Below are 22553 nucleotides of genomic sequence, written 5' to 3'. Positions count from 1 at the left end.
AGGGCACGTGGTGCAGATCACAATGTACCAAGGACGTGACATATATGGTAAATAGGCAACAAGATTTAGCCTGGCTGCCATCCCCATGGTTTTCATAAATTCAAAAATATAGCTGGTAATTTCCTTAAAGTAAACAGAAAATCAGAGAAATGACAGCAAGCAGTTTCACAACTGCTAACAAATTTTAAGAAATCATCTAAGTCCCTTTTAAATATACTATCAAATAGTAGTCATACTTCAATTGAAGTTACTCTGATCTGGCTCTTCTTTTAATAAGCGTCAAAAATCATCAAGAATTTATCTTAAGAGATATTGCCTGAAGCTTGAATACTAACCACTGCCTATTCATTAGCATCAAATGTGCACAGTCTTCAGATTTGCATGTAAATGAGGCTGAATGTGAATGATGCAATATGCAAATGAGCATTGATCCTTGTATGAGATAGACAAAATGTTGTGATCAAAGTGTTTGCTTTTGGTGCAATTTTGCATCTTGTTTTTATGCCTGCAGTCTAGTGCTGGAAACAAGATGAATCAAAATCCCGTCATGCTCACCCTATGAGTGTGAGTAACTTGAAAACTAAGATATATATACTGCATTGATGAGTTTGAGCATTGGAGCAGAGGAAGCTCAACATAGAGGTCACTGGCTGAGTGCATTTGTTACTCCCTCACCTTAGGAAAGGTCTGAGACAAGAGCTAGTCACTTCCCTAGCAGGGATCTCCTGAGCAAGGAGAACAAGCAACCAGAAACCTGTGGCTGGCAGGTGCTGCAAAAGAGGTTGTGCTGTGGCATGTCTACTATTTCCAGACCAGCTGATGCTGCTCTCCTGGTATTGGAAGTGGCTTGTGGTTGGCTTGGCTGAGTACAATGGTTGAGATGAGACAATGTCTCATTACCCAATTCAGACTACTCTTCATCTGCTCATATTTTTCCTAAATTGAATATGCATCACACACTATACTGTAAGTGCTAAGAAAAAATTACTTGCAGTGCTTTGATTTCAGTACTTCTTTGTTGTCATCAAACAGAAACACAGAATAGATCTCATATAATAATTCCCTCAACAGCATCTTTTATTAGCATTTTCCAGGATATATTCCTCACCAAACTTCAGACAATTTTCCACTCACTTTATCAATGCACTGGACATTGATTGGGTATCCATCCTGTAACACACAGCATATAAGTCAATTTAAAACACTGTTAATGCAGAGATGAATCAAAATACTACAGAACATATGTTTAGTGTGTCTGAAACGTACTGTGTCAATCATAATAAAGTCTTTTTTTCAACTCTTCTTTCTGAGTTGCATCCAAAATATAGGGCACTTTTTCACAAAACTGAACATTTTGCAACAATTCAGACAATCGTCCTCCATTTTGTGACATTTGCTTATTGACCCTGTGCATTAACGCTACATAAGCTGTATTTTGTAAGTTTAAAACTTCTCTTCTTCCCTTTCTCCAAAAATTGCTTAATTTTGTTTTAATTGTCTGTTAGTATTTCAAACATATTTTTGGCATTTACCACAAAATTCTTGATGTCAGAGACTATTCAGACAACAGTTTCCATCTCTATTAGGCATGAGACTCAAGATGTGTAGTATTTTCTCCAACTTTCAAAATGAGCTCCCCTTTATTTCATTCATAAGATTTGGTATAGCCGGTCAGCGACTAACTTCTGTAAAGACTCAGAACCGTACATAAGTAAATATCAGGCCAATCATCAAAGGACCCGGGAGACCGACAAGTCATTGACCAACAACAAGGTGTGAAAAAAACTAAGACTGTGAGGGCATCAATGGCATAAAGCAACTTGATAAGGTGGGTATCGGATTCGCAATATATACAGTTTAGAATATGGAGCTAGGATGCAGCAATACCAGGCTTCAAATATCAAAGAGGTGGAAGATTTTACGAGGTAAGTAGAAGTCCTAAATGAGAAAGGATTCAGAATTTCTGTATTGTTATGTTCTACAGCATTTTTAATGCAAAATTCAAAGGAACAGATATTCACCTCAGAGCAGTATCCAAAGCACAATGGAAGGAGAGACCAATGCAGAAAACTGGCAAACGTCCAGGAGGAGAGTGACGAATGATAGTCCAAAAGAGAATCAAGAAGTTCTTCGTGAATAGCATATAAAGGAGGGATTTTACAAGCAGGTCAAAAAAATATAGGCATGGAGGGGCAGGAAAACCTCTAACTAAAGGCGTTTTGGTGGCATTAGGAATCATGAATATAAATATAAGCAAAGTTAAAATTTTGGTTGCATTAATTGGAGCTGGAATACAGTAAAAAATGAAAGAGAGCAAGTGGTGATTCTACTTAGTCTAACTATATGCGATTAATTGAGAATAGAATGTCTGAAACCGGGCAGCATTTCTACTGAGTCTTAATGTGTGGGGTGCAGATGGAAAGGCATAGTATTTAGAGAAGAAGAAGTATTGGGAAGCCAAACAGATCTCCGGATGAACCTTACATTAAGGCGTCCAGGACAGAGCTGAAGTGCACTTTTATTGAATGGTCACTGCTCATGCATGTGGAATTCTTATGACAGTTTACAGTGCTGTGGAGGTCAGGTAAATGGCCATCTGCCTGCTTGTCTACTTCTGAGTCTTCCACGATTTAGCCTGAGCAGAAGTTATTGCTACACTGATGCCACACTCCCACTCTAGTCAACAAAAATACTGAGGTTATGACCCCCTGAAGAACACAAGGGCACGTGGTGCAGATCACAATGTACCAAGGACGTGACATATATGGTAAATAGGCAACAAGATTTAGCCTGGCTGCCATCCCCATGGTTTTCATAAATTCAAAAATATAGCTGGTAATTTCCTTAAAGTAAACAGAAAATCAGAGAAATGACAGCAAGCAGTTTCACAACTGCTAACAAATTTTAAGAAATCATCTAAGTCCCTTTTAAATATACTATCAAATAGTAGACATACTTCAATTGAAGTTACTCTGATCTGGCTCTTCTTTTAATAAGTGTCAAAAATCATCAAGAATTTATCTTAAGAGAGATTGCCTGAAGCTTGAATACTAACCACTGCCTATTCATTAGCATCAAATGTGCACAGTCTTCAGATTTGCATGTAAATGAGGCTGAATGTGAATGATGCAATATGCAAATGAGCATTGATCCTTGTATGAGATAGACAAAATGTTGTGATCAAAGTGTTTGCTTTTGGTGCAATTTTGCATCTTGTTTTTATGCCTGCAGTGACACTAGTGCTGCAAACAAGATGAATCAAAATCCCGTCATGTTCACCCTATGAGTGTGAGTAACTTGAAAACTAAGATATATATACTGCATTGATGAGTTTGAGCATTGGAGCAGAGGAAGCTCAACATAGAGGTCACTGGCTGAGTGCATTTGTTACTCCCTCACCTTAGGAAAGGTCTGAGACAAGAGCTAGTCACCTCCCTAGCAAAGATCTCCTGAGCAAGGAGAACAAGCATACAGAAACCTGTGGCTGGCAGGTGCTGCAAAAGAGGTTGTGCTGTGGCATGTCTACTATTTCCAGACCAGCTGATGCTGCTCTCCTGGTATTGGAAGTGGCTTGTGGTTGGTTTGGCTGAGTACAATGGTTGAGATGAGACAATGTCTCATTACCCAATTCAGAATACTCTTCATCTGCTCATATTTTTCCTAAATTGAATATGCATCACACACTATACTGTAAGTGCTAAGAAAAAATTACTTGCAGTGCTTTGATTTCAGTACTTCTTTGTTGTCATCAAACAGAAACACAGAATAGATCTCATATAATAATTCCCTCAACAGCATCTTTTATTAGCATTTTCCAGGATATATTCCTCACCAAACTTCAGACAATTTTCCACTCACTTTATCAATGCACTGGACATTGATTGGGTATCCATCCTGTAACACACAGCATATAAGTCAATTTAAAACACTGTTAATGCAGAGATGAATCAAAATACTACAGTACATATGTTTAGTGTGTATGAAACGTACTGTGTCAATCATAATAAAGTCTTTTTTTCAACTCTTCTTTCTGAGTTGCATCCAAAATATAGGGCACTTTTTCACAAAACTGAACATTTTGCAACAATTCAGACGATCGTCCTCCATTTTGTGACATTTGCTTATTGACCCTGTGCATTAACGCTACATAAGCTGTATTTTGTAAGTTTAAAACTTCTATTCTTCCCTTTCTCCAAAAATTGCTTCATTTTGTTTTAATTGTCTGTTAGTATTTCAAACATATTTTTGGCATTTACCACAAAATTCTTGATGTCAGAGACTATTCAGACAACAGTTTCCATCTCTATTAGGCATGAGACTCAAGATGTGTAGTATTTTCTCCAACTTTCAAAATGAGCTCCCCTTTATTTCATTCATAAGATTTGGTATAGCCGGTCAGCGACTAACTTCTGTAAAGACTCAGAACCTTACATAAGTAAATATCAGGCCAATCATCAAAGTACTCGGGAGACCGACAAGTCATTGACCAACAACAAGGTGTGAAAAAAGCTAAGACTGTGAGGGCATCAATGGCATAAAGCAACTTGATAAGGTGGGTATCGGATTCGCAATATATACAGTTTAGAATATGGAGCTAGGATGCAGCAATACCAGGCTTCAAATATCAAAGAGGTGGAAGATTTTACGAGGTAAGTAGAAGTCCTAAATGAGAAAGGATTCAGAATTTCTGTATTGCTACGTTCTACAGCATTTTTAATGCAAAATTCAAAGGAACAGATATTCACCTCAGAGCAGTATCCAAAGCACAATGGAAGGAGAGACCAATGCAGAAAACTGGCAAACGTCCAGGAGGAGAGTGACGAATGATAGTCCAAAAGAGAATCAAGAAGTTCTTCGTGAATAGCATATAAAGGAGGGATTTTACAAGCAGGTCAAAAAAATATAGGCATGGAGGGGCAGGAAAACCTCTAACTAAAGGCGTTTTGGTGGCATTAGGAATCATGAATATAAATATAAGCAAAGTTAAAAATTTGGTTGCATTAATTGGAGCTGGAATACAGTAAAAAATGAAAGAGAGCAAGTGGTGATTCTACTGAGTCTAACGATATGCGATTAATTGAGAATAGAATGTCTGAAACCGGGCAGCTTTTCTACTGAGTCTTAATGTGTGGGGTGCAGATGGAAAGGCATAGTATTTAGAGAAGAAGAAGTATTGGGAAGCCAAACAGATCTCCGGATGAACCTTACATTAAGGCGTCCAGGACAGAGCTGAAGTGCACTTTTATTGAATGGTCACTGCTCATGCATGTGGAATTCTTATGACAGTTTACAGTGCTGTGGAGGTCAGGTAAATGGCCATCTGCCTGCTTGTCTACTTCTGAGTCTTCCACGATTTAGCCTGAGCAGAAGTTATTGCTACACTGATGCCACACTCCCACTCTAGTCAACACAAATACTGAGGTTATGACCCCCTGAAGAACACAAGGGCACGTGGTGCAGATCACAATGTACCAAGGACGTGACATATATGGTAAATAGGCAACAAGATTTAGCCTGGCTGCCATCCCCATGGTTTTCATAAATTCAAAAATATAGCTGGTAATTTCCTTAAAGTAAACAGAAAATCAGAGAAATGACAGCAAGCAGTTTCACAACTGCTAACAAATTTTAAGAAATCATCTAAGTCCCTTTTAAATATACTATCAAATAGTAGACATACTTCAATTGAAGTTACTCTGATCTGGCTCTTCTTTTAATAAGCGTCAAAAATCATCAAGAATTTATCTTAAGAGAGATTGCCTGAAGCTTGAATACTAACCACTGCCTATTCATTAGCATCAAATGTGCACAGTCTTCAGATTTGCATGTAAATGAGGCTGAATGTGAATGATGCAATATGCAAATGAGCATTGATCCTTGTATGAGATAGACAAAATGTTGTGATCAAAGTGTTTGCTTTTGGTGCAATTTTGCATCTTGTTTTTATGCCTGCAGTGACACTAGTGCTGCAAACAAGATGAATCAAAATCCCGTCATGTTCACCCTATGAGTGTGAGTAACTTGAAAACTAAGATATATATACTGCATTGATGAGTTTGAGCATTGGAGCAGAGGAAGCTCAACATAGAGGTCACTGGCTGAGTGCATTTGTTACTCCCTCACCTTAGGAAAGGTCTGAGACAAGAGCTAGTCACCTCCCTAGCAAAGATCTCCTGAGCAAGGAGAACAAGCAACCAGAAACCTGTGGCTGGCAGGTGCTGCAAAAGAGGTTGTGCTGTGGCATGTCTACTATTTCCAGACCAGCTGATGCTGCTCTCCTGGTATTGGAAGTGGCTTGTGGTTGGTTTGGCTGAGTACAATGGTTGAGATGAGACAATGTCTCATTACCCAATTCAGAATACTCTTCATCTGCTCATATTTTTCCTAAATTGAATATGCATCACACACTATACTGTAAGTGCTAAGAAAAAATTACTTGCAGTGCTTTGATTTCAGTACTTCTTTGTTGTCATCAAACAGAAACACAGAATAGATCTCATATAATAATTCCATCAACAGTATCTTTTATTAGCATTTTCCAGGATATATTCCTCACCAAACTTCAGACAATTTTCCACTCACTTTATCAATGCACTGGACATTGATTGGGTATCCATCCTGTAACACACAGCATATAAGTCAATTTAAAACACTGTTAATGCAGAGATGAATCAAAATACTACAGTACATATGTTTAGTGTGTATGAAACGTACTGTGTCAATCATAATAAAGTCTTTTTTTCAACTCTTCTTTCTGAGTTGCATCCAAAATATAGGGCACTTTTTCACAAAACTGAACATTTTGCAACAATTCAGACGATCGTCCTCCATTTTGTGACATTTGCTTATTGACCCTGTGCATTAACGCTACATAAGCTGTATTTTGTAAGTTTAAAACTTCTATTCTTCCCTTTCTCCAAAAATTGCTTCATTTTGTTTAAATTGTCTGTTAGTATTTCAAACATATTTTTGGCATTTACCACAAAATTCTTGATGTCAGAGACTATTCAGACAACAGTTTCCATCTCTATTAGGCATGAGACTCAAGATGTGTAGTATTTTCTCCAACTTTCAAAATGAGCTCCCCTTTATTTCATTCATAAGATTTGGTATAGCCGGTCAGCGACTAACTTCTGTAAAGACTCAGAACCTTACATAAGTAAATATCAGGCCAATCATCAAAGTACTCGGGAGACCGACAAGTCATTGACCAACAACAAGGTGTGAAAAAAGCTAAGACTGTGAGGGCATCAATGGCATAAAGCAACTTGATAAGGTGGGTATCGGATTCGCAATATATACAGTTTAGAATATGGAGCTAGGATGCAGCAATACCAGGCTTCAAATATCAAAGAGGTGGAAGATTTTACGAGGTAAGTAGAAGTCCTAAATGAGAAAGGATTCAGAATTTCTGTATTGCTACGTTCTACAGCATTTTTAATGCAAAATTCAAAGGAACAGATATTCACCTCAGAGCAGTATCCAAAGCACAATGGAAGGAGAGACCAATGCAGAAAACTGGCAAACGTCCAGGAGGAGAGTGACGAATGATAGTCCAAAAGAGAATCAAGAAGTTCTTCGTGAATAGCATATAAAGGAGGGATTTTACAAGCAGGTCAAAAAAATATAGGCATGGAGGGGCAGGAAAACCTCTAACTAAAGGCGTTTTGGTGGCATTAGGAATCATGAATATAAATATAAGCAAAGTTAAAAATTTGGTTGCATTAATTGGAGCTGGAATACAGTAAAAAATGAAAGAGAGCAAGTGGTGATTCTACTGAGTCTAACGATATGCGATTAATTGAGAATAGAATGTCTGAAACCGGGCAGCTTTTCTACTGAGTCTTAATGTGTGGGGTGCAGATGGAAAGGCATAGTATTTAGAGAAGAAGAAGTATTGGGAAGCCAAACAGATCTCCGGATGAACCTTACATTAAGGCGTCCAGGACAGAGCTGAAGTGCACTTTTATTGAATGGTCACTGCTCATGCATGTGGAATTCTTATGACAGTTTACAGTGCTGTGGAGGTCAGGTAAATGGCCATCTGCCTGCTTGTCTACTTCTGAGTCTTCCACGATTTAGCCTGAGCAGAAGTTATTGCTACACTGATGCCACACTCCCACTCTAGTCAACAAAAATACTGAGGTTATGACCCCCTGAAGAACACAAGGGCACGTGGTGCCGATCACAATGTACCAAGGACGTGACATATATGGTAAATAGGCAACAAGATTTAGCCTGGCTGCCATCCCCATGGTTTTCATAAATTCAAAAATATAGCTGGTAATTTCCTTAAAGTAAACAGAAAATCAGAGAAATGACAGCAAGCAGTTTCACAACTGCTAACAAATTTTAAGAAATCATCTAAGTCCCTTTTAAATATACTATCAAATAGTAGACATACTTCAATTGAAGTTACTCTGATCTGGCTCTTCTTTTAATAAGCGTCAAAAATCATCAAGAATTTATCTTAAGAGAGATTGCCTGAAGCTTGAATACTAACCACTGCCTATTCATTAGCATCAAATGTGCACAGTCTTCAGATTTGCATGTAAATGAGGCTGAATGTGAATGATGCAATATGCAAATGAGCATTGATCCTTGTATGAGATAGACAAAATGTTGTGATCAAAGTGTTTGCTTTTGGTGCAATTTTGCATCTTGTTTTTATGCCTGCAGTGACACTAGTGCTGCAAACAAGATGAATCAAAATCCCGTCATGTTCACCCTATGAGTGTGAGTAACTTGAAAACTAAGATATATATACTGCATTGATGAGTTTGAGCATTGGAGCAGAGGAAGCTCAACATAGAGGTCACTGGCTGAGTGCATTTGTTACTCCCTCACCTTAGGAAAGGTCTGAGACAAGAGCTAGTCACCTCCCTAGCAAAGATCTCCTGAGCAAGGAGAACAAGCAACCAGAAACCTGTGGCTGGCAGGTGCTGCAAAAGAGGTTGTGCTGTGGCATGTCTACTATTTCCAGACCAGCTGATGCTGCTCTCCTGGTATTGGAAGTGGCTTGTGGTTGGTTTGGCTGAGTACAATGGTTGAGATGAGACAATGTCTCATTACCCAATTCAGAATACTCTTCATCTGCTCATATTTTTCCTAAATTGAATATGCATCACACACTATACTGTAAGTGCTAAGAAAAAATTACTTGCAGTGCTTTGATTTCAGTACTTCTTTGTTGTCATCAAACAGAAACACAGAATAGATCTCATATAATAATTCCCTCAACAGCATCTTTTATTAGCATTTTCCAGGATATATTCCTCACCAAACTTCAGACAATTTTCCACTCACTTTATCAATGCACTGGACATTGATTGGGTATCCATCCTGTAACACACAGCATATAAGTCAATTTAAAACACTGTTAATGCAGAGATGAATCAAAATACTACAGTACATATGTTTAGTGTGTATGAAACGTACTGTGTCAATCATAATAAAGTCTTTTTTTCAACTCTTCTTTCTGAGTTGCATCCAAAATATAGGGCACTTTTTCACAAAACTGAACATTTTGCAAAAATTCAGACGATCGTCCTCCATTTTGTGACATTTGCTTATTGACCCTGTGCATTAACGCTACATAAGCTGTATTTTGTAAGTTTAAAACTTCTATTCTTCCCTTTCTCCAAAAATTGCTTCATTTTGTTTTAATTGTCTGTTAGTATTTCAAACATATTTTTGGCATTTACCACAAAATTCTTGATGTCAGAGACTATTCAGACAACAGTTTCCATCTCTATTAGGCATGAGACTCAAGATGTGTAGTATTTTCTCCAACTTTCAAAATGAGCTCCCCTTTATTTCATTCATAAGATTTGGTATAGCCGGTCAGCGACTAACTTCTGTAAAGACTCAGAACCTTACATAAGTAAATATCAGGCCAATCATCAACGTACTCGGGAGACCGACAAGTCATTGACCAACAACAAGGTGTGAAAAAAGCTAAGACTGTGAGGGCATCAATGGCATAAAGCAACTTGATAAGGTGGGTATCGGATTCGCAATATATACAGTTTAGAATATGGAGCTAGGATGCAGCAATACCAGGCTTCAAATATCAAAGAGGTGGAAGATTTTACGAGGTAAGTAGAAGTCCTAAATTAGAAAGGATTCAGAATTTCTGTATTGCTACGTTCTACAGCATTTTTAATGCAAAATTCAAAGGAACAGATATTCACCTCAGAGCAGTATCCAAAGCACAATGGAAGGAGAGACCAATGCAGAAAACTGGCAAACGTCCAGGAGGAGAGTGACGAATGATAGTCCAAAAGAGAATCAAGAAGTTCTTCGTGAATAGCATATAAAGGAGGGATTTTACAAGCAGGTCAAAAAAATATAGGCATGGAGGGGCAGGAAAACCTCTAACTAAAGGCGTTTTGGTGGCATTAGGAATCATGAATATAAATATAAGCAAAGTTAAAAATTTGGTTGCATTAATTGGAGCTGGAATACAGTAAAAAATGAAAGAGAGCAAGTGGTGATTCTACTGAGTCTAACGATATGCGATTAATTGAGAATAGAATGTCTGAAACCGGGCAGCTTTTCTACTGAGTCTTAATGTGTGGGGTGCAGATGGAAAGGCATAGTATTTAGAGAAGAAGAAGTATTGGGAAGCCAAACAGATCTCCGGATGAACCTTACATTAAGGCGTCCAGGACAGAGCTGAAGTGCACTTTTATTGAATGGTCACTGCTCACGCATGTGGAATTCTTATGACAGTTTACAGTGCTGTGGAGGTCAGGTAAATGGCCATCTGCCTGCTTGTCTACTTCTGAGTCTTCCACGATTTAGCCTGAGCAGAAGTTATTGCTACACTGATGCCACACTCCCACTCTAGTCAATAAAAATACTGAGGTTATGACCCCCTGAAGAACACAAGGGCACGTGGTGCAGATCACAATGTACCAAGGACGTGACATATATGGTAATTAGGCAACAAGATTTAGCCTGGCTGCCAACCCCATGGTTTTCATAAATTCAAAAATATAGCTGGTAATTTCCTTAAAGTAAACAGAAAATCAGAGAAATGACAGCAAGCAGTTTCACAGCTGCTAACAAATTTTAAGAAATCATCTAAGTCCCTTTTAAATATACTATCAAATAGTAGTCATACTTCAATTGAAGTTACTCTGACCTGGCTCTTCTTTTAATAAGCGTCAAAAATCATCAAGAATTTATCTTAAGAGATATTGCCTGAAGCTTGAATACTAACCACTGCCTATTCATTAGCATCAAATGTGCACAGTCTTCAGATTTGCATGTAAATGAGGCTGAATGTGAATGATGCAATATGCAAATGAGCATTGATCCTTGTATGAGATAGACAAAATGTTGTGATCAAAGTGTTTGCTTTTGGTGCAATTTTGCATCTTGTTTTTATGCCTGTAGTCTAGTGCTGGAAACAAGATGAATCAAAATCCCGTCATGCTCACCCTATGAGTGTGAGTAACTTGAAAACTAAGATATATATACTGCATTGATGAGTTTGAGCATTGGAGCAGAGGAAGCTCAACATAGAGGTCACTGGCTGAGTGCATTTGTTACTCCCTCACCTTAGGAAAGGTCTGAGACAAGAGCTAGTCACTTCCCTAGCAGGGATCTCCTGAGCAAGGAGAACAAGCAACCAGAAACCTGTGGCTGGCAGGTGCTGCAAAAGAGGTTGTGCTGTGGCATGTCTACTATTTCCAGACCAGCTGATGCTGCTCTCCTGGTATTGGAAGTGGCTTGTGGTTGGCTTGGCTGAGTACAATGGTTGAGATGAGACAATGTCTCATTACCCAATTCAGACTACTCTTCATCTGCTCATATTTTTCCTAAATTGAATATGCATCACACACTATACTGTAAGTGCTAAGAAAAAATTACTTGCAGTGCTTTGATTTCAGTACTTCTTTGTTGTCATCAAACAGAAACACAGAAAAGATCTCATATAATAATTCCCTCAACAGCATCTTTTATTAGCATTTTCCAGGATATATTCCTCACCAAACTTCAGACAATTTTCCACTCACTTTATCAATGCACTGGACATTGATTGGGTATCCATCCTGTAACACACAGCATACAAGTCAATTTAAAACACTATTAATGCAGAGATGAATCAAAATACTACAGAACATATGTTTAGTGTGTCTGAAACGTACTGTGTCAATCATAATAAAGTCTTTTTTTCAACTCTTCTTTCTGAGTTGCATCCAAAATATAGGGCACTTTTTCACAAAACTGAACATTTTGCAACAATTCAGACAATCGTCCTCGATTTTGTGCCATTTGCTTATTGACCCTGTGCATTAACGCTACATAAGCTATATTTTGTAAGTTTAAAACTTATCTTCTTCCCTTTCTCCAAAAATTGCTTAATTTTGTTTTAATTGTCTGTTAGTATTTCAAACATATTTTTGGCATTTACCACAAAATTCTTGATGTCAGAGACTATTCAGACAACAGTTTCCATCTCTATTAGGCATGAGACTCAAGATGTGTAGTATTTTCTCCAACTTTCAAAATGAGCTCCCCTTTATTTCATTCATAAGATTTGGTATAGCCGGTCAGCGACTAATTTCTGTAAAGACTCAGAACCGTACATAAGTAAATATCAGGCCAATCATCAAAGGACCCGGGAGACCGACAAGTCATTGACCAACAACAAGGTGTGAAAAAAGCTAAGACTGTGAGGGCATCAATGGCATAAAGCAACTTGATAAGGTGGGTATCGGATTCGCAATATATACAGTTTAGAATATGGAGCGAGGATGCAGCAATACCAGGCTTCAAATATCAAAGAGGTGGAAGATTTTACGAGGTAAGTAGAAGTCCTAAATGAGAAAGGATTCAGAATTTCTGTATTGTTATGTTCTACAGCATTTTTAATGCAAAATTCAAAGGAACAGATATTCACCTCAGAGCAGTATCCAAAGCACAATGGAAGGAGAGACCAATGCAGAAAACTGGCTAACGTCCAGGAGGAGAGTGACGAATGATAGTCCAAAAGAGAATCAAGAAGTTCTTCGTGAATAGCATATAAAGGAGGGATTTTACAAGCAGGTCAAAAAAATATAGGCATGGAGGGGCAGGAAAACCTCTAACTGAAGGCGTTTTGGTGGCATTAGGAATCATGAATATAAATATAAGCAAAGTTAAAATTTTGGTTGCATTAATTGGAGCTGGAATACAGTAAAAAATGAAAGAGAGCAAGTGGTGATTCTACTGAGTCTAACGATATGCGATTAATTGAGAATAGAATGTCTGAAACCGGGCAGCATTTCTACTGAGTCTTAATGTGTGGGGTGCAGATGGAAAGGCATAGTATTTAGAGAAGAAGAAGTATTGGGAAGCCAAACAGATCTCCGGATGAACCTTACATTAAGGCGTCCAGGACAGAGCTGAAGTGCACTTTTATTGAATGGTCACTGCTCATGCATGCGGAATTCTTTTGACAGTTTACAGTGCTGTGGAGGTCAGGTAAATGGCCATCTGCCTGCTTGTCTACTTCTGAGTCTTCCACGATTTAGCCTGAGCAGAAGTTATTGCTACACTGATGCCACACTCCCACTCTAGTCAATAAAAATACTGAAGTTATGACCCCCTGAAGAACACAAGGGCACGTGGTGCAGATCACAATGTACCAAGGACGTGACATATATGGTAAATAGGCAACGAGATTTAGCCTGGCTGCCATCCCCATGGTTTTCATAAATTCAAAAATATAGCTGGTAATTTCCTTAAAGTAAACAGAAAATCAGAGACAGCAAGCAGTTTCACAACTGCTAACAAATTTTAAGAAATCATCTAAGTCCCTTTTAAATATACTATCAAATAGTAGACATACTTCAATTGAAGTTACTCTGATCTGGCTCTTCTTTTAATAAGCGTCAAAAATCATGAATAATTTATCTTAAGAGATATTGCCTGAAGCTTGAATACTAACCACTGCCTATTCATTAGCATCAAATATGCACATTCTTCAGATTTGCATGTAAATGAGGCTGAATGTGAATGATGCAATATGCAAATGAGCATTGATCCTTGTATGAGATAGACAAAATGTTGTGATCAAAGTGTTTGCTTTTGGTGCAATTTTGCATCTTGTTTTTATGCCTGCAGTGACACTAGTGCTGCAAACAAGATGAATCAAAATCCCGTCATGTTCACCCTATGAGTGTGAGTAACTTGAAAACTAAGCTATATATACTGCATTGATGAGTTTGAGCATTGGAGCAGAGGAAGATCAACATAGAGGTCACTGGCTGAGTGCATTTGTTAATCGCTCACCTTAGGAAAGGTCTGAGACAAGAGCTAGTCACTTCCCTAGCAGGGATCTCCTGAGCAAGGAGAACAAGCAACCAGAAACCTGTGGCTGGCAGGTGCTGCAAAAGAGGTTGTGCTGTGGCATGTCTACTATTTCCAGACCAGCTGATGCTGCTCTCCTGGTATTGGAAGTGGCTTGTGGTTGGCTTGGCTGAGTACAATGGTTGAGATGAGACAATGTCTCATTACCCAATTCAGACTACTCTTCATCTGCTCATATTTTTCCTAAATTGAATATGCATCACACACTATACTGTAAGTGCTAAGAAAAAATTACTTGCAGTGCTTTGATTTCAGTACTTCTTTGTTGTCATCAAACAGAAACACAAAAAAGATCTCATATAATAATTCCCTCAACAGCATCTTTTATTAGCATTTTCCAGGATATATTCCTCACCAAACTTCAGACAATTTTCCACTCACTTTATCAATGCACTGGACATTGATTGGGTATCCATCCTGTAACACACAGCATATAAGTCAATTTAAAACACTGTTAATGCAGAGATGAATCAAAATACTACAGAACATATGTTTAGTGTGTCTGAAACGTACTGTGTCAATCATAATAAAGTCTTTTTTTCAACTCTTCTTTCTGAGTTGCATCCAAAATATAGGGCACTTTTTCACAAAACTGAACATTTTGCAACAATTCAGACAATTGTCCTCGATTTTGTGACATTTGCTTATTGACCCTGTGCATTATCGCTACATAAGCTGTATTTTGTAAGTTTAAAACTTCTCTTCTTCCCTTTCTCCAAAAATTGCTTAGTTTTGTTTTAATTGTCTGTTAGTATTTCAAACATATTTTTGGCATTTACCACACAATTCTTGATGTCAGAGACTATTCAGACAACAGTTTCCATCTCTATTAGGCATGAGACTCAAGATGTGTAGTATTTTCTCCAACTTTCAAAATGAGCTCCCCTTTATTTCATTCATAAGATTTGGTATAGCCGGTCAGCGACTAACTTCTGTAAAGACTCAGAACCGTACATAAGTAAATATCAGGCCAATCATCAAAGGACCCGGGAGACCGACAAGTCATTGACCAACAACAAGGTGTGAAAAAAGCTAAGACTGTGAGGGCATCAATGGCATAAAGCAACTTGATAAGGTGGGTATCGGATTCGCAATATATACAGTTTAGAATATGGAGCTAGGATGCAGCAATACCAGGCTTCAAATATCAAAGAGGTGGAAGATTTTACGAGGTAAGTAGAAGTCCTAAATGAGAAAGGATTCAGAATTTCTGTATTGTTATGTTCTACAGCATTTTTAATGCAAAATTCAAAGGAACAGATATTCACCTCAGAGCAGTATCCAAAGCACAATGGAAGGAGAGACCAATGCAGAAAACTGGCAAACGTCCAGGAGGAGAGTGACGAATGATAGTCCAAAAGAGAATCAAGAAGTTCTTCGTGAATAGCATATAAAGGAGGGATTTTACAAGCAGGTCAAAAAAATATAGGCACGGAGGGGCAGGAAAACCTCTAACTAAAGGCGTTTTGGTGGCATTAGGAATCATGAATATAAATATAAGCAAAGTTAAAATTTTGGTTGCATTAATTGGAGCTGGAATACAGTAAAAAATGAAAGAGAGCAAGTGGTGATTCTACTGAGTCTAACGATATGCGATTAATTGAGAATAGAATGTCTGAAACCGGGCAGCATTTCTACTGAGACTTAATGTGTGGGGTGCAGATGGAAAGGCATAGTATTTAGAGAAGAAGAAGTATTGGGAAGCCAAACAGATCTCCGGATGAACCTTACATTAAGGCGTCCAGGACAGAGCTGAGGTGCACTTTTATTGAATGGTCACTGCTCATGCATGTGGAATTCTTATGACAGTTTACAGTGCTGTGGAGGTCAGGTAAATGGCCATCTGCCTGCTTGTCTACTTCTGAGTCTTCCACGATTTAGCCTGAGCAGAAGTTATTGCTACACTGATGCCACACTCCCACTCTAGTCAATAAAAATACTGAGGTTATGACCCCCTGAAGAACACAAGGGCACGTGGTGCAGATCACAATGTACCAAGGACGTGACATATATGGTAAATAGGCAACAAGATTTAGCCTGGCTGCCATCCCCATGGTTTTCATAAATTCAAAAATATAGCTGGTAATTTCCTTAAAGTAAACAGAAAATCAGAGAAATGACAGCAAGCAGTTTCACAACTGCTAACAAATTTTAAGAAATCATCTAAGTCCCTTTTAAATATACTATCAAATAGTAGAAATACTCTGATCTGGCTCTTCTTTTAATAAGCGTCAAAAATCATCAAGAATTTATCTTAAGAGATATTGCCTGAAGCTTGAATACTAACCACTGCCTATTCATTAGCATCAAATGTGCACATTCTTCAGATTTGCATGTAAATGAGGCTGAATGGGAATGATGCAATATGCAAATGAGCATTGATCCTTGTATGAGATAGACAAAATGTTGTGATCAAAGTGTTTGCTTTTGGTGCAATTTTGCATCTTGTTTTTATGCCTGCAGTGACACTAGTGCTGCAAACAAGATGAATCAAAATCCCGTCATGTTCACCCTATGAGTGTGAGTAACTTGAAAACTAAGATATATATACTGCATTGATGAGTTTGAGCATTGGAGCAGAGGAAGCTCAACATAGAGGTCACTGCCTGAGTGCATTTGTTACTCCCTCACCTTAGGAAAGGTCTGAGACAAGAGCTAGTCACCTCCCTAGCAAAGATCTCCTGAGCAAGGAGAACAAGCAACCAGAAACCTGTGGCTGGCAGGTGCTGCAAAAGAGGTTGTGCTGTGGCATGTCTACTATTTCCAGACCAGCTGATGCTGCTCTCCTGGTATTGGAAGTGGCTTGTGGTTGGCTTGGCTGAGTACAATGGTTGAGATGAGACAATGTCTCATTACCCAATTCAGACTACTCTTCATCTGCTCATATTTTTCCTAAATTGAATATGCATCACACACTATACTGTAAGTGCTAAGAAAAAATTACTTGCAGTGCTTTGATTTCAGTACTTCTTTGTTGTCATCAAACAGAAACACAGAAAAGATCTCATATAATAATTCCCTCAACAGCATCTTTTATTAGCATTTTCCAGGATATATTCCTCACCAAACTTCAGACAATTTTCCACTCACTTTATCAATGCACTGGACATTGATTGGGTATCCATCCTGTAACACACAGCATATAAGTCAATTTAAAACACTGTTAATGCAGAGATGAATCAAAATACTACAGAACATATGTTTAGTGTGTCTGAAACGTACTGTGTCAATCATAATAAAGTCTTTTTTTCAACTCTTCTTTCTGAGTTGCATCCAAAATATAGGGCACTTTTTCACAAAACTGAACATTTTGCAACAATTCAGACAATCGTCCTCGATTTTGTGACATTTGCTTAGTGACCCTGTGCATTAACGCTACATAAGCTGTATTTTGTAAGTTTAAAACTTCTCTTCTTCCCTTTCTCCAAAAATTGCTTAATTTTGTTTTAATTGTCTGTTAGTATTTCAAACATATTTTTGGCATTTACCACAAAATTCTTGATGTCAGAGACTATTCAGACAACAGTTTCCATCTCTATTAGGCATGAGACTCAAGATGTGTAGTATTTTCTCCAACTTTCAAAATGAGCTCCCCTTTATTTCATTCATAAGATTTGGTATAGCCGGTCAGCGACTAACTTCTGTAAAGACTCAGAACCGTACATAAGTAAATATCAGGCCAATCATCAAAGGACCCGGGAGACCGACAAGTCATTGACCAACAACAAGGTGTGAAAAAAGCTAAGACTGTGAGGGCATCAATGGCATAAAGCAACTTGATAAGGTGGGTATCGGATTCGCAATATATACAGTTTAGAATATGGAGCTAGGATGCAGCAATACCAGGCTTCAAATATCAAAGAGGTGGAAGATTTTACGAGGTAAGTAGAAGTCCTAAATGAGAAAGGATTCAGAATTTCTGTATTGTTATGTTCTACAGCATTTTTAATGCAAAATTCAAAGGAACAGATATTCACCTCAGAGCAGTATCCAAAGCACAATGGAAGGAGAGACCAATGCAGAAAACTGGCTAACGTCCAGGAGGAGAGTGACGAATGATAGTCCAAAAGAGAATCAAGAAGTTCTTCGTGAATAGCATATAAAGGAGGGATTTTACAAGCAGGTCAAAAAAATATAGGCACGGAGGGGCAGGAAAACCTCTAACTAAAGGCGTTTTGGTGGCATTAGGAATCATGAATATAAATATAAGCAAAGTTAAAATTTTGGTTGCATTAATTGGAGCTGGAATACAGTAAAAAATGAAAGAGAGCAAGTGGTGATTCTACTGAGTCTAACGATATGCGATTAATTGAGAATAGAATGTCTGAAACCGGGCAGCATTTCTACTGAGACTTAATGTGTGGGGTGCAGATGGAAAGGCATAGTATTTAGAGAAGAAGAAGTATTGGGAAGCCAAACAGATCTCCGGATGAACCTTACATTAAGGCGTCCAGGACAGAGCTGAGGTGCACTTTTATTGAATGGTCACTGCTCATGCATGTGGAATTCTTATGACAGTTTACAGTGCTGTGGAGGTCAGGTAAATGGCCATCTGCCTGCTTGTCTACTTCTGAGTCTTCCACGATTTAGCCTGAGCAGAAGTTATTGCTACACTGATGCCACACTCCCACTCTAGTCAATAAAAATACTGAGGTTATGACCCCCTGAAGAACACAAGGGCACGTGGTGCAGATCACAATGTACCAAGGACGTGACATATATGGTAAATAGGCAACAAGATTTAGCCTGGCTGCCATCCCCATGGTTTTCATAAATTCAAAAATATAGTTGGTAATTTCCTTAAAGTAAACAGAAAATCAGAGAAATGACAGCAAGCAGTTTCACAACTGCTAACAAATTTTAAGAAATCATCTAAGTCCCTTTTAAATATACTATCAAATAGTAGACATACTTCAATTGAAGTTACTCTGATCTGGCTCTTCTTTTAATAAGCGTCAAAAATCATCAAGAATTTATCTTAAGAGATATTGCCTGAAGCTTGAATACTAACCACTGCCTATTCATTAGCATCAAATGTGCACATTCTTCAGATTTGCATGTAAATGAGGCTGAATGGGAATGATGCAATATGCAAATGAGCATTGATCCTTGTATGAGATAGACAAAATGTTGTGATCAAAGTGTTTGCTTTTGGTGCAATTTTGCATCTTGTTTTTATGCCTGCAGTGACACTAGTGCTGCAAACAAGATGAATCAAAATCCCGTCATGTTCACCCTATGAGTGTGAGTAACTTGAAAACTAAGATATATATACTGCATTGATGAGTTTGAGCATTGGAGCAGAGGAAGCTCAACATAGAGGTCACTGCCTGAGTGCATTTGTTACTCCCTCACCTTAGGAAAGGTCTGAGACAAGAGCTAGTCACTTCCCTAGCAGGGATCTCCCGAGCAAGGAGAACAAGCAACCAGAAACCTGTGGCTGGCAGGTGCTGCAAAAGAGGTTGTGCTGTGGCATGTCTACTATTTCCAGACCAGCTGATGCTGCTCTCCTGGTATTGGAAGTGGCTTGTGGTTGGCTTGGCTGAGTACAATGGTTGAGATGAGACAATGTCTCATTACCCAATTCAGACTACTCTTCATCTGCTCATATTTTTCCTAAATTGAATATGCATCACACACTATACTGTAAGTGCTAAGAAAAAATTACTTGCAGTGCTTTGATTTCAGTACTTCTTTGTTGTCATCAAACAGAAACACAGAAAAGATCTCATATAATAATTACCTCAACAGCATCTTTTATTAGCATTTTCCAGGATATATTCCTCACCAAACTTCAGACAATTTTCCACTCACTTTATCAATGCACTGGACATTGATTGGGTATCCATCCTGTAACACACAGCATATAAGTCAATTTAAAACACTGTTAATGCAGAGATGAATCAAAATACTACAGAACATATGTTTAGTGTGTCTGAAACGTACTGTGTCAATCATAATAAAGTCTTTTTTTCAACTCTTCTTTCTGAGTTGCATCCAAAATATAGGGCACTTTTTCACAAAACTGAACATTTTGCAACAATTCAGACAATCGTCCTCGATTTTGTGACATTTGCTTAGTGACCCTGTGCATTAACGCTACATAAGCTGTATTTTGTAAGTTTAAAACTTCTCTTCTTCCCTTTCTCCAAAAATTGCTTAATTTTGTTTTAATTGTCTGTTAGTATTTCAAACATATTTTTGGCATTTACCACAAAATTCTTGATGTCAGAGACTATTCAGACAACAGTTTCCATCTCTATTAGGCATGAGACTCAAGATGTGTAGTATTTTCTCCAACTTTCAAAATGAGCTCCCCTTTATTTCATTCATAAGATTTGGTATAGCCGGTCAGCGACTAACTTCTGTAAAGACTCAGAACCGTACATAAGTAAATATCAGGCCAATCATCAAAGGATCCGGGAGACCGACAAGTCATTGACCAACAACAAGGTGTGAAAAAAGCTAAGACTGTGAGGGCATCAATGGCATAAAGCAACTTGATAAGGTGGGTATCGGATTCGCAATATATACAGTTTATAATATGGAGCTAGGATGCAGCAATACCAGGCTTCAAATATCAAAGAGGTGGAAGATTTTACGAGGTAAGTAGAAGTCCTAAATGAGAAAGGATTCAGAATTTCTGTATTGTTATGTTCTACAGCATTTTTATTGCAAAATTCAAAGGAACAGATATTCACCTCAGAGCAGTATCCAAAGCACAATGCAAGGAGAGACCAATGCAGAAAACTGGCAAACGTCCAGGAGGAGAGTGACGAATGATAGTCCAAAAGAGAATCAAGAAGTTCTTCGTGAATAGCATATAAAGGAGGGATTTTACAAGCAGGTCAAAAAAATATAGGCATGGAGGGGCAGGAAAACCTCTAACTAAAGGCGTTTTGGTGGCATTAGGAATCATGAATATAAATATAAGCAAAGTTAAAATTTTGGTTGCATTAATTGGAGCTGGAAAACAGTAAAAAATGAAAGAGAGCAAGTGGTGATTCTACTGAGTCTAACGATATGTGATTAATTGAGAAAAGAATGTCTGAAACTGGGCAGCATTTCTACTGAGTCTTAATGTGTGGGGTGCAGATGGAAAGGCATAGTATTTAGAGAAGAAGAAGTATTGGGAAGCCAAACAGATCTCCGGATGAACCTTACATTAAGGCGTCCAGGACAGAGCTGAAGTGCACTTTTATTGAATGGTCACTGCTCATGCATGTGGAATTCTTTTGACAGTTTACAGTGCTGTGGAGGTCAGGTAAATGGCCATCTGCCTGCTTGTCTACTTCTGAGTCTTCCACGATTTAGCCTGAGCAGAAGTTTTTTTTTTTTTTTTTTTATTTACGAAGGAGTTCTGGAGTGCATAGAGGAACCTGGGAAGGGACATCATTTTAAACAGCGCAGCCCGACCCAGCGGGGACAGGGGGAGCCTGCACCACCGGGCCGTGTCCTCTCGCAATCGCCGAAGTGGGCGCAGGAGATTCTGCTCATAGCGAGCCACCGGGTCCAGCGAAACGTATATCCCCAAGTACTTAAAGCCACTCAGAGATATTTGGATCGGAAGCCGAGGCGGCAGGAGAGGAGGACCACCAGAGATGGGATAGACGCAGGATTTAGACCAATTGATCGTGAGACCCGAATTATTCCCAAAGGAAGTCAGAACGTCAAAGAGGACGTTGAGCGACTGCCGCGGTGAGGTGAGATACAGGAGAATATCGTCCGCATACAGCGAGACCCGATCTTCGAAGCCCGGGGCCCACCGGATCCCCCTAAGCGAGGGCTCCCAGCGGAGCCAAGCAGCGAGTGGCTCCAGGGCGAGAGCAAAGAGCAAAGGGGACAACGGGCACCCCTGCCTCGTGCCCCTGCCGAGGGCAAAGGGCCGAGAGACCCGCCCATTCACCACCACTTGAGCCATGGGTTCCGTGTAGAGGAGCCTCACCCAGCCAATAAATCCCTCTCCAAAGCCGAATTTAGCCAAGACGGCCCAGAGGAATGGCCACTCAATAGTGTCAAAGGCCATCGTGGCGTCCAAAGAAACCAACACGGCCGGTTCGGAGAGGAACTCCGCCCTGGCAAGGGCACCGTGAAGACGCCGCAAGTTAAGAGCGGTATTGCGATGCGGGATAAAGCCGCATTGGTCCGGGTGGATAAGGTCGCACACGACACTCAACAAGCGATTGGCC

General features: G+C 39.0%; 8 non-coding genes across 8 annotated transcripts; all 8 read left to right on the top strand.

The window, feature by feature from the left end:
• Positions 1–619: 619 nt before the first annotated feature.
• LOC146811558 (Nuclear RNase P) lies at positions 620–926 on the top strand. Its single transcript, XR_014967186.1, has one exon.
• Positions 927–3343: 2417 nt separating this feature from the next.
• Positions 3344–3650, top strand: LOC146811557 (Nuclear RNase P). Its single transcript, XR_014967308.1, has one exon.
• A 2417-nt stretch (positions 3651–6067) lies between these two features.
• Positions 6068–6374, top strand: LOC146811556 (Nuclear RNase P). Its single transcript, XR_014967300.1, has one exon.
• Positions 6375–8791: 2417 nt separating this feature from the next.
• LOC146811555 (Nuclear RNase P) lies at positions 8792–9098 on the top strand. The gene has a single exon (XR_014967298.1).
• A 2413-nt stretch (positions 9099–11511) lies between these two features.
• On the top strand, positions 11512–11818 carry LOC146811554 (Nuclear RNase P). The gene has a single exon (XR_014967185.1).
• Positions 11819–14230: 2412 nt separating this feature from the next.
• On the top strand, positions 14231–14537 carry LOC146811553 (Nuclear RNase P). Its single transcript, XR_014967270.1, has one exon.
• A 2402-nt stretch (positions 14538–16939) lies between these two features.
• Positions 16940–17246, top strand: LOC146811552 (Nuclear RNase P). Its single transcript, XR_014967295.1, has one exon.
• A 2417-nt stretch (positions 17247–19663) lies between these two features.
• Positions 19664–19970, top strand: LOC146811551 (Nuclear RNase P). The gene has a single exon (XR_014967260.1).
• The last annotated feature ends 2583 nt before the right edge of the window (positions 19971–22553 follow it).

The sequence above is a fragment of the Triturus cristatus genome, chromosome 7, assembly GCF_964204655.1.
Source record: "Triturus cristatus chromosome 7, aTriCri1.1, whole genome shotgun sequence".
Lineage (NCBI taxonomy): Eukaryota > Metazoa > Chordata > Amphibia > Caudata > Salamandridae > Triturus > Triturus cristatus.
The sequence above is the reverse complement of the archived record's forward strand: the minus strand, read 5'-3'. Positions and strand labels throughout refer to the sequence as shown.